The 12,843-nt window shown below is 41.3% G+C and overlaps 1 long non-coding RNA gene across 2 annotated transcripts; it reads right to left on the reverse strand.

Moving 5' to 3' along the window:
• Positions 1 to 200: 200 nt before the first annotated feature.
• Positions 201 to 6,778, reverse strand: LOC120437335. 2 transcript variants are annotated; one of them, XR_005611033.1, is made up of 5 exons: positions 6,706 to 6,778; positions 6,027 to 6,111; positions 5,510 to 5,883; positions 739 to 840; positions 201 to 407 (listed from the first exon to the last, which is right to left on the reverse strand). It is a non-coding gene; the product is annotated as an uncharacterized LOC120437335 (long non-coding RNA). The 2 variants fall into 2 exon arrangements; XR_005611034.1 differs by lacking the exon at positions 6,706 to 6,778 and adding an exon at positions 6,305 to 6,543.
• Positions 6,779 to 12,843: the final 6,065 nt, after the last annotated feature.

A 12,843-nucleotide genomic window follows, 5' to 3' on the forward strand; every position in this document is an offset into this window, starting at 1 on the left:
ATCCTGTCCACCGCAAACTTTACAGCACTCCACTCCACAAAGCTTTTACTGAAGGCATCAGCTGATATTCGGCCAGTATTTTAAGTAGAGGACAAACAACAGAATATTCACGGACAGTCATCATAAACATTGATTTGCACAATTTCCTTAAACGTGACAAATTTAGAAACTCACCCTTCCGAAATGGGCTGTTTGTTCATCCAGCATTTTGACAAATGCCTTAAGTGACATCCCTGGTGCAGCCTTCTTAATGTCATAGAAAGACTGAAAGACATCCATTGAAAACAGGGTGCAGAAATTTAAGGTGCCAGGCCAATATCCACTACCCAGGATGTCCTTAACTGAGGGGGACCACATTAGGTCACAGCTGGTGCAGCTCACCACTGGCAGTGCAAGGTTATAACAGCCTTTAGGAAGGATAAAGATAAATTCAGTCGTGGGTCAAAGCATTCATTTTTTTCATGTTGTGAAGATTTCATGTTGTTTTCAAAGCAGTCTGGTAAATCCAAATGACCTTTGACAGGTGCCCACATACACTGCGGGCCGAGGGTAATTCAAAACAAGATAGCAATTCTTATAGATGTATCTATTATGTTTCTATTGTTCAGCACTTTGGTCAGCCTTGTGTGTTTTTAAAGTGCTATATAAATAAACAATGATGACAGCAATGTACAATTTGCACTAAAACCTGCAAACACATCTATTGTGTATGTACTGTGTGACAAAAGGGCAACTTACCATTTATGGTTACAAGAGCCACAACTGCGCCGGGTGAAACCTCAACGTTACCTGCTGGGCAGTCACACACATGGTCTGGCCTTTGCACAGGCAACAGCCGAACTAACATTAAAAACACACAATATATAGAGATTGAAAATGTGACGTCATTGAGGGGTAAAACCGCAAAGGATTGTGGGAACCCAAGGCAAGAGGTACTAGCGCACGCAGGCTTTCAATTGAAATAAGTTACACAGCGATAAAAGAAACAAAAATGCCAAGAACCTGTTGTATTATTAACTGCACAAGCCGGAGAACGACAGCGCGTGAAGTCGACGGGAAATGCGTTTGGTTTTATCGGATTCCGGCGTGGAAGAAATTCTCCAAGCCATGTCTCCGAAGTCACGAAGAGGCGACGGATGGCCTGGATTGCCGCTATCAGAAGACCTAATATAACGTTCGAAAACACTCCACCTCACATGTTAGTCTGCTCCAAGCATTTCCACAACGGTAAGTGTTTTGTGGTATTTAATACGTCTTATATGGCGCTGAACAGAAATCATCACGCTATGCTCCTTTGTTTATTGTGGCTCTGTGTAATGTTTGCTGTATTTTGTAGGCAAACCAGCCTACGAAATGCTGGAATGCGATCCAGACTGGGCACCCTCTCTCAAACTGGGCCACACAGAAGTTAAAGCTTCTACCACTGCTAGATTTGATCGGTTAAAACAGAGATCGAAATCAAAACAGCCACGAAAAGGCCAGCGTTCCTCTGGGGCAGAGACAGCTCATGCAGGTGAAATCCATCCAGGTAAAATTGTCAATGTACATAAATAAATACCACTTTTTCCACATTAAGCACTGTCTTATTTTTTGCACTTTCAATGATCTTGTCTTTGTCTGTGTGCATGTATGTCTTTCAGCACCAGTCACTACGGAAACTATAGCTGAGAGCCAACCACAGCAGATAAATCCAAAGCACGAGGATGAAGATCTGCAGGAGTGTAAAATGTGTTCTCAAAGGTTACAAGAAATAGCACACCTTCAAGAAGAAAACCTAGTGTTAAAAAAAAACTGTCCAAAAAGAAATTAGACATGGAATTCTTGAAAGACGAGAACTCTAAAGTTAAATTCTACACAGGGCTGCCTTCTTTTGCTTTACTAATGGGGTGCTACAACAAATCAGCCCGAGCTTGCCAGACACTGACAGGAAAATTTCCCAGTTTCAGATGCTCTTGCTAACTCTCATGCGTTTAAGACTCAACCTTCCGATTGCACATATTGCACACCTCTTTGATATTAGCCGGGACAACCACTTCCACTGTGTTTAACATTACTGTAAATGTGTTGTACGCTCACCTGAGTCCATTGGTGCACTGGCCTGGAAGACATTGCATACAGGCCAGTATGCCACACCAGTATGTAGAGATGTTTGGTGACCGGGTGACAGTTATTATTGACTGTTTTGAACTGTTCATAGAGAGGGCACAAAATTTACGTGCCATGGCGGAGACATATTCAACATACAAAAGTAGACACACAATGAAATATCTCATTGGGATCACACCACAGGGGACCATCTCTTTCATTTCTAAAGGATGGGAGGGCATACAAGTGATAAACGAATAGCGGAAACTTCTGGCTTTTTACAGAAGCTTTCACCCGGGGACATAGTGCTCGCAGACCGGGGTTTTGATATCAGGAAAGTGTTGCCTTAATGGGTGCCACTTTAAAAATTCCAGCATTTACACGGGTCGCAGTCAGCTACAAGCAAAAGATGTGGAGGACACACGAAAACTGGCACATGTCAGGATCCATGTTGAACGTGTTATAGGCTGTCTCACGGTCCAAGTACACTATCCTAAACGACACCATCCGTCTAGGTTTTGTGGTGCCATGCGAAGGTGAGAACATGACTTTGCTGGATAAGATAGTTGCTGTATCATGTGCGCTCACAAACATGTGCCCAAGTGTTGTTGTAAAGCAAGCAAGTGATGAATAACTGTTTTCCAATTTGGTCTTGTTTTGTTGTGCAGCTATGTTTTTAACAAAATGAAATAATAATGCACAACGGTATATTATTTTGCCTTTGTCCTGTAAGCTTCGATAGTAACATGTAAAACTTGTCAGTTATAAATAAAGACAGTCCTGATGAATGACTTGTGCAACACTTACTTTATTTGTATTGGTTCTGACACTGTATATTAGTACAGTCTGAAAAGAAAGATTGCGTATGGACATAAAGAGATAATAATTTACAGCACAGCTGTAAAGTGCAGTGGTGTGAGACACATTTATTGCAATTTTAACACGTTATAATAATTCACTGTGCGTAACAGAACAACAGATAACAAACCATAAAGTGCAGAGTACAGGAAGATGTGTCCACCTTAATGTGACACTAAACATGAAATCACAAGAAAGTCCTTCAATATAAGAGTTGTCTCAGAATGTGTGTAACTGAAATACTTTGATTAGTTTTCTATGCAAGCTTTTGTCTTTCTTTTTTTTTTTTTTTTGTCACGGTGACATCCATGTAATGTGGCCCTTGTGAAACACTGGTTTCTGGATCACTGTAGTGATTGGCCAAGAGCTCAGGCATCACAACTTTGTAGAAAAAATCCTGAGCGACAGGCAACATTTTAGTCCACAAGTCTATATCTGGCATCACACGTGTAACAACACAAGCTTTTGTTGTCCACACAACAATGTCACAAAAGTGTGACTTTGTAACATAGATCTGTGTTTGTACCTGCTTGTAGTAAATGTGTGTCTTTTTCAACTCAACCCTTCCATCTTTTAACCCCAAACAAAACCTGTCATCTTCACAGGCCTGCAGGAGGTTGTTGTTGCGGTGTTTATATGGGCACTTAATTTCCACACATCCTTCACCACAACATTCACATTTTACGAAGCGCATCAGGGTGGCACCTAATTCTGGGAATGCGGGGTTGATTATGAAACCACACTTATCAACTTTAAGTTCTCTATGCTGCACCTTTCCTGTGAGGTGTACCACTCGCGTGCTGTGTTTTCATTGTCTCTTCCCACTTGAATTGTTGCGGTTCTTGGTTGGAGAGCTGATGTGACAGTTTTTGTGGGTAGCACACTTTCTTTACAGTTGACAACGCAGGACTGGCAGTGGAGGTGGACACAACCGCATGTATGTTTGACGCAGTGATTCTTCCTGCTCGTGCTGTGTGCCAAAGGTCACATTTGTGCTGCTCCCTGGTTTTCTCCTCCAGTGCCTCTGCCTCAGCCTTTGAGACAACGACACAGTGCTTCAGACGTTCACAGTGCTGCAGAAGGACAGATAGCTGACAGCCCTTCAACTGTGGGTCAAAGATGCGTAGCAGTGATTTGGGAGGACACGAGGCTGGACAGGGTCAGCATATAGGTGGCAGAAGTCCTCCATAACAGCGCATAGGCCTGACCGGTTTTCATGCATGAGATCTGTGAGAGACTTTAAATCGGCCAGTGTGCGCACTTGTAGTGAGCTGCCACCAGTGCGAGTCCGGATTTTGGGTTTAGGAGAACAGTCACTTTGTCCAGCACTACATGATTGGTCGAGTGCCCTTTTTCTTGCTGCACTGGTGGTGTAGTCAATTGTGTGGCCTGGTACTCCTTGCACTCTCTTGATGTTGGAGGGCATAATCCAGTAAGCTTTGACATCTGTCGGCGTGATATTACCTCGTAGACGCACAGTAGTGTCAACTTTGTAAAGGAGAGCCGCTACATGCACACACTTCTCTGCCACACCAGCCATGCATGTGCAATGTGCACTTTCAACGTCCCCATTAGATTGCAGAATAACCCAGGGCTGAAGAGGCTTTTGGCTGAGGCGCATGGAGTGATTTACCTGAAACAGTCAATGCAGAAAAACATGTTTGTGAGGACAGAATGTACAGTAAATGTGTAGCTTTGCATAAATGGTAAATTGTCCTGGCAGAATATTGCGTGTCGCTTCTGTTATTACCATGGTACATAGACAACAACATATACTTTTATTCACAGGATATATGACAGATTTTTGTCTCAGTGATTGCCCAGTACGATTACAGCATACAATATTATTATCACTGCTACATTTCTGTAATGCATACCATATATTCTTTGCACTACTAATTAATTACCGTGAGCTAAAAGGTCCTATTTATAAACGGTTCACGAATGTGTATTTATGAAGACGATTTGTGAGACGGGTAAACTTACCGTTGTGCGTCACGATGGTCTTGTGCTCAACACGGTGCATTTCCAGGTCCTGTACCCATCCGTCCGTGAACTGCACCTGGGCCTGTTGCAGTGACCTGAAGTTACTAAAACTTCATGAGTGTATGCACTCACCCAAGAACCATGTAATTATAAATCTGAGCGTGGTTAAAGTTGGGCAGCACGCTGATGTCTTTTGTCCAGTCTGTGTGCTCGTAAGGGTCTAACCCTTTCACTCCTTTGATTTTTTCCAAGTACCTTTTCTTTGCCTTTTCCTCGAGTCTGTCTTTGTACGGACCGGCATTGTTCTCCTTCGTTTTGTACATTATTTTTGGTGAGAAAAGAAAAAGCAAGACGGTATTGGAACGTGAGAAAAACGTTTTATGGTGCTGCAAATGCTTGCATTTGATGCGGTAATTTAAATGTCCTGCCTTCACCTCCCGGCATGCAATGCGCGAAAGTCACGTGGTCTGTCAATCTCTATATAAAAAGAATTTGAAATTAAATGATACACAATACATGATACAATAACAGCACCCACTCATATTACATAGCAAGAAATGCATAGGATTAAAAACCGTACCTATTGGCTTGTGAAACTCTGATGAAGGCTGCAAAAACCCTCCTGTTACTGCCTCTTGGTTGTGCAGGACAAAGCGTGTGTGAACTGCAATATCACACTCAGCACAAAGGAATGGAAGAGGCAGGCAGTCCAGACACCTCACAACTACTTGTTTGCCACACTGACACACACGGTGTGACAGTGGATCCAGAGTAGCTAACATATTGTCTATAAGACAAGGCCTGGCCTCTTTCCACTTTTGCAAGGACACCATGTTTCTGATCTCCTAGTGAGTAGTAGCTGACTCAGACGCCGTCTCACAAGTCATGGCTGCGTCCTCTTCTCCATCCTCCAACAACTGAAGCAGCTCCTGAGAAGCACCTCAGTTCCATACACTAATAGAAAAAATAAAGAAAGAAAGAAACTCTTCCACAAAGTGAAAAACACTCTAGGCAGTATGTTTCTTAGGACTGCACAAAAGCCCTGCCTAACACAACTATAACAACAAATATAAAAGTAAACTTTAAAAAAGGAATACCTTCTTTTATATATTGTGAAAGTGCCTTTTGTTGGGTTGACACTGGCAACATAACTAGGTTCTTCACGTGGACATTGATGCTGATCTGCGGAAAATGGGGGAAAAAAGAGATTGAAGAATATTTACTTACTGAAACATATATACAGATATATAAAATTTATAAATATATCAAATAATATAACGTTTACTACGTACAATAAATTAGACAAGTGTGTCCCCTCTTTAACGCTTTGTTTCCAGTAGATCACATTTACAAAAAAAAAAAAAAAAAAGGTTACCTGCATGTCTTGACGGAGTTCGTCAGCAGCTTGAAGCTTAGCGCTCCGGTTAACGTTAGCAATTAACGTTAGCATCATAGGTTTGTAAAGAGCTAGCAGAACTATTAGCGCAAAAACTGCTTTACACACCATGTGAGGCTCTTTTACAACACACAAGTCCTTAAATGTTTATAATAGATTTAATGATCATCGTTGGTTTAAATGGCTAATGCTGCACTAGCCACGTGTAGTCGTTACCATACTCTACCTAGCAAGCATGCTGACGGTAGCTGTAGCCATTTTTAAATGTATTAAATCGTTTCCGAGATCAGTCACCCCTGTTTGTTTGAAGCTTTTGTGAAAAAAAACCCTTTGAAACACACATCAAGCTATTACTCTAAATATATGTATTTTTTGCATACCTGCATTTGAATCAATCAATTCCGCCTCCTTTTCTTATTCTTATAAACGGGTCTCTCCGTTCTCCCATCATCCTTTGCTTACACCGGTTGCGTCTGATTGGTTGGAGCCAAGCGCATCCAAAACTAACAGGCGTGGTGAATAAAACTATAAATGTGTTTTACGTGTGAAATAAAAATAATAAACCCAACCAAGGATTATGTACGTTAAATCTGCGCACTTTCAGATCGTGAATCACTTTGGAAAATGAAGCGATTTTATTGTTGAATTATCAGTGTTACTTTCATGTGTTTTTGTTGAGAAATGTTAACGATGTCATTAAAAGAAAGCATTAAATTAGGGAGAAAAACCCGTTCGCGGAGAGGGTCCCCGGTTCTCCAGTTAGATTGTACTTCAAGGCGTCACGTTTCGCCGTGAGGTGTTATTATTGGAGTAAATAGATGGCTGGAGCCTCTGCTCGAAGCGTCTCTGATCGCCGCGAGCGGGTTCATATTGGAATGAATTGACAACCCAGAGCGTCGCATAAAAACGTGGAAGGGTACCTTCAGCGTCAGCATGAGAAGTTAAGGGATGTGACAAATCGTCAGTATTTTACGCGTCGGGAGTGAGAACGGGTTGGGGCCCGCTGAGTCTTGTCCACAAACTTGTAAACCTCTGCTAAGATTGGAGAGAGTAGAAGAGTTTTCACTTCCTGCAGAGTCTGGATTTTGGGTCGACCGAGAACAGCACATATGCATGTGAGAGAGGGGAGAGATGTTGCTGCCTGCGAGTTTGCTGCAGACAGAGGAGAGCTTAAGTTTGATCAGGTACCAAAGCAAATCATCCGTACTGTACAAATAATGTAAATATGACGGTGTATCACAAAAGATTGATATCAAACTCATCACTTGACCCATATTACGTTACTTGCTCTTCGAGTGAATCAACAACTGGCAAAAAGAAAAGCCGAACAACAACAATGCTGTTTTTTTAGAGAGTCTTAGGTTACATGTGTGTTTATTTCAAATTTTCAGTTGTTTCCCTCCAAGGCTAAACAAAGCACTCTAAATCGGCTTCATTTATTTACTGATGAACACAACAATGGACATAAGGGGCTTTTTTCAAAGAAAAAACTCAGGTAGATGTTATTTTCCATGCTCACAGGTGTACACACAGGTGATCACACACACAAACTACACCCTTTTTGGCTCCTACCTCAAAGCACACTGTGCGCTGTCGATCTTACGTGCTGCACAATAATGTTTAATATTTAGTATTTACTGACATATTCCCATAGATCATTGTGATGATGTTTATTACTCTCGTTTTCTTCTGCTTGCTTTCTTCTTTCTTTCTCAACAGGTGATCCAGATGATCGATATATGTATTTTTTTGTCTGCTTATTCTGTTGGTTTTTGTTTTTTGCCCTTTTTCCCCGTCCCTCTTCTCAGGTTTTTTTTTCTTTCCCTCTTTCTTTCTCCCCTTTCTTTCCACCAGTCAAGTCTGTCCCGTATTCAGCAAGTGAAAATAAAATAAACAATAAAAGGTGAATCAAATGGACCATTACGGCAAGGCTGGGATGGTCAATTTGGTAAAGTAAATCCGTTGGGCATCTTTCTTCGCCTTTAGACAATAATTCTGATGGCAAACGAGCCAAACGGGACAGGTTAAAAAAAAAAAAAAAGAATGTGAATGTTTAGGCTTTTACGACTAGGTGGGGGCCACTAGAGAGTATAAGAAGCTGAGTAACCTGTCACCATTTTGAGATTTGCTGTGACCCTCTACATGCATCTCTCCCCATCATGATGGCTTGTGCTCAGAAGTGTTGAATTGTATGGAAATAAAGAATTGTTGATTGAGCATTTATGCACCGAGTATTGTCCTTCCTTCAGCCCAAAGAAGAAAAGAATTGGGAGATTTAACAGGTGTCCTCAGCCTCTCAGCCTGGGGCTCGGTCACTCTGGCACACCTGGCTGCCGGGCGGAGGTCACGGGCACGTCACTGCAACCCCCTGGCTTCTGCTCCGCCGCTGCTGAGTGACCCCTCATCTGGGACTCTCCTCAGCTCTTTCTGGGATAGCAGGCGCTGCTGCCCTCTGTTGGTCTTCCTTGGTCTCTTGCATTCTGGGAGCCTCTGGATGTCTGGAGCCTGGATCTCCTCCATACCTGCTTCATGCCCTGGAGGACGGGGCAGTGGCCCCCCACACCCTCTAGCAGATCATTACATGAAGGAACCTTTAAAAAACAAGTGCGCTCATGCTCACAGGTGTACACACAGGTGCTCACACACACAAACTACACCCTTTTTGGCTCCTACCTCAAAGCACACTGTGCGCTGTCAATTTTACGTGCTGCACAATAATGTTTAATATTTAGTATTTACTGTTATATTCCCATAGATCATCGTGATGTTGTTAATTATATTGCTCTCTTTTTCTTCTTCTTGTTTTCTTTTTTTTTCTTTCTCAACAGGTGATCCAGGTGATCGATATATGTATTTTTTGTCTGCTTATTTTGTTAGTTTTTGTTTTTTGCCCTTTTTCCCCGTCCCTCTTCTCCGCTGTTTTTCTTTCCCTCTTTCCCTCTCTTTTCCCCAGTTAAGTCTGTAGCAAGTGAAAATAAAATAAACAATAAAAGGTGAATGAAATAGACCATTACGGCAAGGCTGGGATGGTCCATTTGGTAAAGTAAATCTGTTGGGCATCTTTCTTCGCCTTTAGACAATAATTCTGATGGCAAACGAGCCAAACGGGACAGGCAAAAAAAAAAGAAAAAAAAAAGGTTATGTTGTGGTGATCCTTGTGTTGGGGGATGGGTGTTCATACTGGAGTGCAAAATTAAAATCAATGGAAGATGGACAAGAAAAGTTCAAAGCTATCAGGTGCTCACTTTAGCAAAAAAGAAAAAAGAAGAGGAGGAGAAACGAGCAAAAGATACAGGTAAGCAGATGTGTGATTGGATAATGGCAGGTCATCCTGAAACAATCAGAATCATATTCAGAATACTTTAACAGACTAGGACCGCCAGTGTTCCATACAAACACTTTTGCGCAATACATTGGGATGGGAGATGTGCAAGAGGAAAACAGTATTTCTTATAACGCAGCAGTATCATGCATCATAACTAATGTCATTCATTCACAAAAATAAATCAGCAGTCTAATGTAATACAAATCAGTTTAAGGAATGTAATAGTTATCACCTTCTTAATAATGTAAACTAAAACTACATAATAATGGCAGTTATATCATAAAAGAAAACAATGTGAGACCATATACAGAAATGAAACAGCCTTCGTTATTCATCTCCAAAAGAAAAGTTCAACCTTAGTTACATCAAGCTGCTCTTTCATTACAACCCTGCTGTTTACATAAGGAAATCTTTCAGTGTGTGATATATTTTCCACTTAATCATTAAATTCATCAACCCATGTTTCCCAGTTTATTAATTGTTTCCGTAAATGACCCTCATGCCCAATGTGATTAGGGATTGAAGCACGATATTTATTAACTAAGAACGTATTTATCCCCTTGTTTATGCAACTCAATCAGATCATGAACTAATTGCAGTGTTTGACCCAATACTGGGTTTGTTCCCCCTTTTTTCTTCAAAAGCGGTTTAACGTTCAGAGTTAAATTCATGCTATAAAAAACCTCAAGATTAAAACCTGAAAAGAACATCAGGCGTGCACCGAGGACAGCATGAGTAGTTGTGACTGACAGGTGCCTACACCATAAATCATGCAAAGAACATTGTAAATCATTAGAAACTGAACTCTATACATGTGTTTTTAATGTTTGCTGCGACCTGATGCTCAGATTTAAGTGCAAACTACAAACAGTGTACAAGAGCGTGTGATAGAATTAAAATTTATGTCCTCTGTTTGTACAACAAATATTCTGATAGAAGCATAGATCAAACACTGCAGTAATTAAAATCAGACAAGAGCAAAGGCCTCTGGATACAGTCTTTGCAGTTTGCTGATGGCGTCAGTGAAGTCTTTCATGGCTGTTTCAGCATTTTCATCTGGTGCTACATAAACTGCAGAAGATGGTTTTGCACTTGATAATCAACAACACACATATCTATCTACATCAGAGCAGTAAAAGTGAGCACACTGTCAGACATGTGCACCAGGATTTAATGTAGAAGCACAAACCACCTCTCTGCCACATTGTTTGGGAGATCATTACTTAACCACACATCCATGAAAAACATGTAATGAACAGCACTGGACAACCTTGTGAGGGTTACAAACAGAACATCAGTACACTTCAGTACACGTCATTTTGAAGATCTAGAATCTACAGAGTGTCATAATGTGGAGTGTAGCTTAGACGAAGACCCATACAGGGGACACATAGAAGCAGAGTGCAGGGTAAACCAGCGGTTTATTTAAGGCTGATAAAACCATCAGAATGAACATTTAAAAGGGAAGTAAACAAAGTCCACAATGTCGAGGACACAAACCCCAAAAGGCACTGAGGAAACAGTGAGACACAACAAGTGAAAAAGGAAGACTGAAGCTATAAGTACACAAAGGCTAATAAGGGTAATCAAATAAAAAGATGTAAAATCAAATACAAGAAACAAAAGGGTATCAAAGTAAAACAGGAAGCAACATAAGAAGGGAACAAAAAGAGCAAGATTAGCATTAAAATACAGGAGAATATAGAGGAGACAGAATAAACTGGAACTCAAAGAATTAAAGATAAACTACCAACAGAAACTTTATTGGAAAAGGTAACAAAAACTAAAACTAAGAAAACCTGAGATTGTAATCATACAGAAACCAACTAAGAAAAGGTCTGAACAGAATCCTGGATTGTAATTTAATTTAAATTCATAGCACACAACACCAGGTTCAGTTTTAACTGCCCATCTTAATGACATAAACTGAACCAGAGTTTCTAAATGCCCACCCTGCAGTCAGTGTGTGTTTGCAGATGAAAGGTAGCAGTGGGTGGTGTTCTTGCAGGACCACCAGTCTTTTAGCCTGTGGTTAACAGATGCTCACAACACTGTAGTCGATCAGTTTCCTGTTTAACATGAACATGTGAGCAGAATGTGGAGGTGCAGGTGTTTCACACACTGTCACATGTTTTATTACACAATGTTTGAATCTTTTGACAGTATGATAGATAGATAGTATGATAGAGTATGATTACATAAAAGTGAGTGTTTTAAATCCATTAAACTTCCATTACTACCATCGAGTCTTTGACTGGTCCATGTTTTCTTCATGTATTTATTTATTATTAAAGCATAAAATTCCAGTTTAAATCTGTGGTGTCGCACGTTGTTCAATAACAGAGATGTGACGACCACAATCTGACAGATTAAACAGGAACTCAGAAGTGATGCTCAGTGATCACGCTAACAATGTCATCACAGTCTTCAGCCAGTCTCTCCTAGCTTGGGTGGGTGGTGCTGTTACCACAGGGATAAGGTCACTTCCTGTCACATGTGTAATCAGAGATTTGTATAAAGAGTCAAAAAGAACTGAGCTTGATAAATAACTGAAGAGACTGAGAGTGTTACCTGTGACTCTCCATCGATATAAAGATACCATAAGTACAGTGGAGATGAAATATGGACAGAACACCACCAGGTGGAGGAAAACTCTGGACACAAGGTGGGGGAGGAGGGTCAGGGGCCAGGGTTGTGTTTGTAGGTTTGCCTGCAGAGAGAATCCCACCTGTTCAGGTGAATATGTGGATGAAATAAGAGGTGAAATCAGAGTAAAGGTGCTCACCTGTGACAGTGATCCAGCTGGATGGAGACTCTCCATGACCGCTGATGTCACACTTGTAGAGGCCTTCATCAGACCTGGAAACATGCTGGATGGTCATGTGACCTGTAGGCTGCTTCCTGATGAGGGAGCCATCTTTATAGAAAGCAGCTGGGAGGTTGGAGGAGTGGTCTTTGTTTTACAGAGCAGAGTGACATCATCTCCCTCCATCACAGGGAGGACAGGACTCTGCAGGATCACTGATCCACCTCAACACAGAGACAAACTACAGCATTTCATCCATTTACACACAGCTTCATCAACACTAACTCCACACACTCAGCTTACCAGTGACTGTCAGGTTAACCATGTTACTGATGGGACCCTCTCTGGACTCACACCAGTAAACTCCACTGTCCAAAGGGTCGATGT

This window comes from Oreochromis aureus, unplaced genomic scaffold, assembly GCF_013358895.1.
Source record: "Oreochromis aureus strain Israel breed Guangdong unplaced genomic scaffold, ZZ_aureus HiC_scaffold_91, whole genome shotgun sequence".
In the NCBI taxonomy this organism is placed as follows: domain Eukaryota; kingdom Metazoa; phylum Chordata; class Actinopteri; order Cichliformes; family Cichlidae; genus Oreochromis; species Oreochromis aureus.